The sequence below is a fragment of the Gastrolobium bilobum genome, unplaced genomic scaffold, assembly GCF_033153095.1.
Source record: "Gastrolobium bilobum isolate Gb01-03AN ecotype WA unplaced genomic scaffold, APGP_CSIRO_Gbil_v1 utg3603, whole genome shotgun sequence".
Lineage (NCBI taxonomy): Eukaryota > Viridiplantae > Streptophyta > Magnoliopsida > Fabales > Fabaceae > Gastrolobium > Gastrolobium bilobum.
This window is the reverse complement of record NW_026898167.1, coordinates 154,271-159,665: the sequence shown is the minus strand read 5'-3', so window position 1 is coordinate 159,665 and position 5,395 is coordinate 154,271. Positions and strand designations below refer to the sequence as shown.

The 5,395-nt window shown below is 38.3% G+C and overlaps 1 protein-coding gene across 7 annotated transcripts in view; it reads right to left on the bottom strand.

The window, feature by feature from the left end:
- LOC133313462 (uncharacterized) overlaps positions 1 to 5,395 on the bottom strand; it is a 34,464-nt gene that overhangs the window by 14,632 nt on the left and 14,437 nt on the right. For 2 of the 7 annotated variants that reach the window (XR_009751818.1, XR_009751821.1), the window contains exon 3: positions 685 to 724. The exons of 3 other annotated variants lie outside the window; for them this stretch is intronic. The gene's annotated coding sequence lies outside the window, so the exon portion shown is untranslated. Of the gene's footprint in view, positions 1 to 684; positions 725 to 748; positions 935 to 1,269; positions 1,375 to 5,395 lie in introns of those variants that run through there. 2 more of the 7 variants (XR_009751817.1, XR_009751820.1) reach the window with 2 other exon arrangements.

The following is a 5,395-nucleotide window of genomic DNA, read 5'->3' as shown; positions in this document are numbered from 1 at the left end:
CTGCAGGATCAAATCATGACAAATGAGATTAAAGAACTACACCAAAAGGTTTCAGGAATCTGATTTTGTTCTTGCCATGTTTGACTAAGGTTTTCCCATAAATTTCTGACCAATTTCCGTTACTGCCATTGTAGAGAAATATCGTAAATGAAGAAAATTTAGAACTTCGTAAAAAGGTGAACCTCATCCATAAAGAAAATGCAGAGCTACACAAGAAGGTAAATGATCAAGAAAACACAATCTATAATTTAAGAATCCCTTATTCATCTTTTTTCATAGATACATTTGCATGCCATACAAAGTAAGGCATGTAGAATGACCAAGCCTGCACATGCACAGAAGAAACATCGAGAAAGACCCATATCAAACAGATTTCACTCATTTATTAGGCCTAATGCTATTTATCTAGAAGCTAATTTTTTCAAGTTTACTTGAGCTAAACCTAAACAGAAGATTTGGATCTCAGGTTTATGAAGCAAGGGGTACCAATGAAGAAAATGCAGCATCAAGTCCCCCATACACTATCAGAAATGGATATGATATACATGCACCTATAAGTCTCCAGCTAAGCCAGCCACAGCCTCAATACAGCGAACCATCAGCCAAAGCAATGAAACTGGGGTATTCTCTCAAACTGATAATATAAAACATACAGCTAGAGTCTGTAATTTTTCTTTCAAATTCCATCATAAACTAAACATGTAAATTCTGCACCAGATTACAGCTGCATTAGAAAAAAACTGTTCGATAATCAGGGATGGTTGTCATTTCTGACAAGCTGTCAACAAGTTGTCCGTAAGAATGATCAAGCTTCAATCAGTAGGATTTGGTAGTTCCACAATCACATTTATTCCATTCAACAGTAATGCGTATATGGTATGAGATTATCTATGAGCTTACAATTGCTGCTGGGGATCAGACAAAATGACTACCTCTGTAAATTTAATGCAATAAAGATATCAACAGTTGTGCCTGGTGTTGTTTTATACAATTTCTACATCTATCGTGATCAATTAAATGAAATTCAGAACAAAACATTCGGTGTCAATACCTTTAATAAGTAATTCACAACAGAATGGAAAATATGTATGTCATACTGTCACAGTAATTATTGTATTCCTCTAAAGTAATCAGCATGACTTATGATTCTTCACAACAAATTGTAAAGCAGTATTGATAACAAAGGAGGGAACTAACATCCCTAAATAAAAACAAAACCACTCCCCATTAAACCCGACTAGCGAGTGTGGGGTGGAAGTAATCCTTGTACGCAGCTTTATCCTTGCATAATTGTAAAGAAGTTGTTTCCTAGATTCGAACCCATGACCCTTCAGTCATGAAGGAACAACTTTACCCATGATCCACTGTTTCCCCCTTTAAAATTTTGCATCAATAAATTTTACATCAATAAACCTACCATATAATACTACAATATCATTAATAAAGAAATAAAGGACTCAACTACAGAGGCCTGCTCCACACATATCTTACACACATGCAGAAGAAACAGAAAGTTATCCGCGGTATAATAGGAAGAAGTCCATCTTCACAAACACACCCAAAAATATTTTTACATAGCTAAAGCATCTGAATATTCTGACCAATTTTTCAGTCAGTTATAAACATGCATTACACAGCTGACTTTACAGACAGACAAGGAAAATCTGCCACATAGTAGGCCCTGTCTGCTGCAGTTCACAAAGTGCAAATTAATGAATAAAAATTTATTCATATCCATTCCAACAGATACACAGAGACAGCCAGTGGTTGCATAGAAACCATCATTTCTGACTTACCGAGGAAATCCTCATCAAATTTGGCAGAGAAGCTGTACGGTGACATTATTACCAGAATGGTTGTAAGAGTTAAAGGAATAGCAACTGTATTCACAAAACTCAGATACAAACTGCAAAACTCTGAAAAATCCTACGGCTGCTAGTACATAACTCCACTTTCCCCAATCTTACAATGTTACAGCATTTTACAATCATGTAAAATCTAAGGTTGTGTGTAAAGTTTTTCAGACTTGCTAAATATTAAAGACCAAACTTTTAGGGGGTGTTTGGTAGGGGGGATTTTTTGATATTCCGAAAAAGTGAGGGTGGTAATCTTATTTATTCACGTTTAGTATAAGGTTTCTAAAAAAAATTCGGTAATCTAATTTTCCCGGAATTTTGTTTTGTATACAATTTTTCTTCTGAAATGCTATCCGGTATTCTTGGAATCCTAGGTGTTGGGAAAATTTTATACTTTTTTTGGGACAAAAACCCGATAATATTTTGGGTTACCAAACAGCTTTTTAATAACATTCCCGGGAAAGTGACTTTCCAACCACATTTCTGAAAATCATGATTCCTGGGCACGGAAAATTTTATCCTCAACCAAACACCCCATTAATGTCAATTGCAGCCACACCTAGACCCTTGATTTCACCATCATCCTAGTCAAGTTCCACTAGGGCAGCAGCATAGGGCAGGAAATGAAGACATTACCTTCTGAAGGGTTATCATGAAGAATATCACATCAAAAAAATCACAGTACATAATGCAACTGAAAAGAACAGTAGCAAGACATGCTACAGCACTAATATGCTTATGAATTCTTCGCACATAAAGTTAGTATGAGATTATCAAAGTTGCTCTAACTGCAGCTGCATCAGGTGTGCAATAGAACAATCTGAAGAGATATCAAAGTCTATGTATATCATGCATCAACCCAGGAAAACTATAAAGCTCTATTCAACAGAAAAGCAAAGCTCAAGTGGGTGCAGTCAAGTGAAGGCAACATCAAAGATTTTACAAAAGGAAGATTATAAAATGTGGCAAACCCAATCGGGTTATGAAACAAATCTGTGACAACCCACAATTCTCCAGTACAAAATTTACTGTTGCTACAATTACTTGTATGAACTCACTTGACATCGCATGTACATGATACCAAAAACAAATTATTGATTTGTTAGAGCCAATTTATTGACATTTGACACAAATATTCACATGATTTCTGTTTGTCTATACAAATTCATAATTATAGGGATGTATGTGCTTTAAAGCAAATGCAAAAATTATTCCTAATTGCATTTAAGGTATTAACCTTACATGGGTGAGAAATGACATTCAATGCCTATAAGATGATTTTAAAGTTTGAATTAAAGCATAGTTAAAGGTTCAAGAGAAACAGTTAATACCATGCAACAACTTCTGATTGCATGACTCATTTGCAGGAAGGAACTAATAAGAAACTGTTTAGTATAACTAACCAACAGTATGCTGCCATGGGAAAGCAGTAAAACCTAACAATGGAACAAGCTGAACTGGGCCATCCAGATTGACTTTGTCCAATTCTATATTTTATAGTAATGAGAGATGGGCAATGCTTTGAAACCTGACCAAATTCACAGCAGCCTTTTGCTTCATGTTCAAAGCATAGTACTATCAAATTAGTTTACTGACCCTCCTCACTTCCTGCTTACCATCTCAACTCTTCAATTTGCTAAGGACAATGATGCAAGAAAATGTGACAATGGAAGGCAGATCTTGGGGAATAATGGTGGTGTTCAGATATTCACATTGGTTGTATGTGCAACTAATGTGAAGTTTATAAGGCCTTGGGCACTCTCACCCTTTGAGCTAGCTTTTGGGGTGGTGTATCCCAAGGTTCTTTACATGGTATCAGAGCAACAGGAAACAATTTTACAGATCTCTTTTTCATAAAAGAAGTTATTAATAATGTAAAGAATACAAGTAAGACAAGCAAACCTCTGAAACTTGACACAATCAATAATAATTTTCATGATAGTTTAGTTCAGAACACCCAGAAAAACATGATGCCCATTCACTGCCTCCTGCCCATATCAGCCATTTGACAACTGGTGAGTTATATTTTCAAACATCAAGATTCAAACACATTTGGCCAGTGATCAAAATTCAGACTAGGCTAGAAGAACTCCTTGTCCAAGATAATATCCATGAAACAAGCCTATTCTACATTCTGAATGGATTTAATTGAGTTTTGAGTCGATAAAACGCTAAATCCCAAGGCTGGCCCATACATAGGTGTTAGAAATAATATTATTTTATTATTATTAGAATAGTCTAGATTGTGGGTTTGGCCCATTAGGTCATCCCATTAGGTCTTTTTAGTCTCTATAAATAGAGAGCCTCCTTGTACAGACTCACACACTTGAATATACAATATATTTCAGATTCAATTTGGTATCAGAGCTCTCGATCTGAGGGCTCTGCTTCCGCATATATATATTTTTTTTTCCTTTCGTTGTACTACCGTGCATCATACCGGCAAACCTTTTTACCGCCATGCATCATACCGGCAACCTTTTTCAACCCTCCGAACATTGTTAGACCCTTTTTCGATCTCAGATCGTCATCCTCCTTCATTATTTGACCAGAAAACACTGTTCACATCGCAAGAAACACTGTTCCGTCACTGTTCATCACTGTTCCGGCCACCTTTCCGGCGAGAAACCACGCGATCAGGATCCCCTCACGCCGGCGACCATTTCTGTCCAAGACCCGTCCCAAACGGCCGCCGCACGCGCCTCCACGCGCCACCACAGTTGTCTGCGCGTGGGCCTCACGCGCCACCTCTCTCCGGCGCGTGTGCACTGTTCCGACCACCTTTTCCGACCAAACCAAGGCAGACAGGCTCGCCTCTGCCTCCTCCTTCCAGATCCAGTGACCGATCGTTGTGGGTCTCTTCCGTTCGAGGGTTTCTAGTGCAAAAGTCGCTACTTTGTTCCTTTTTCGCGTAATTTTTACAGTTTTTTGGTTGTCTGATCGCTGTTCCTGATCGAAGGAACCAGTAAACATTCTTCCGGCACCATTTCAAGTGCTATTCCATCTATCACAACTCTGAAATTGACCGGATCTGCCACTTACAAGACCTGGTCTACCTCCGTTAAGATCTGGTTTACCGGTCAAGGCCATGACAAACATCTCACCACTAAGAAGACTGATATTTCCCAAGATCAGATGACTGAATGGGAGAAAGTTGATGCTCAGCTCCTCAGTATTCTTTGGCAATCCATTGATTCATCTCTTCTCAATATTTTCATTCCTTTTGAGACCTGCTATGATGTGTGGACGGAAGCCAAAAACCTCTACACCAATGATATTCAACAACTTTATTCCATTGTCTCCCAGATGATGGATTTGCGCAAATCACCCGAAGCTCGTATGGAAGTTTATGTTGGTAAGATTCGTTCTTTGATGCAGGAATTTTTGGCTATGTTACCTCATGCTGCGGATGCTACAGTGTACAGGACGCAAGTGGAGCGTCTCTTTACGGTTGTGACTCTCTCTGGTCTCCCTGACGGATTAGAAAGTGTTCGTGAGAACATTCTAACCAGTACTGCGATTCCCAGCATATCCCAGAC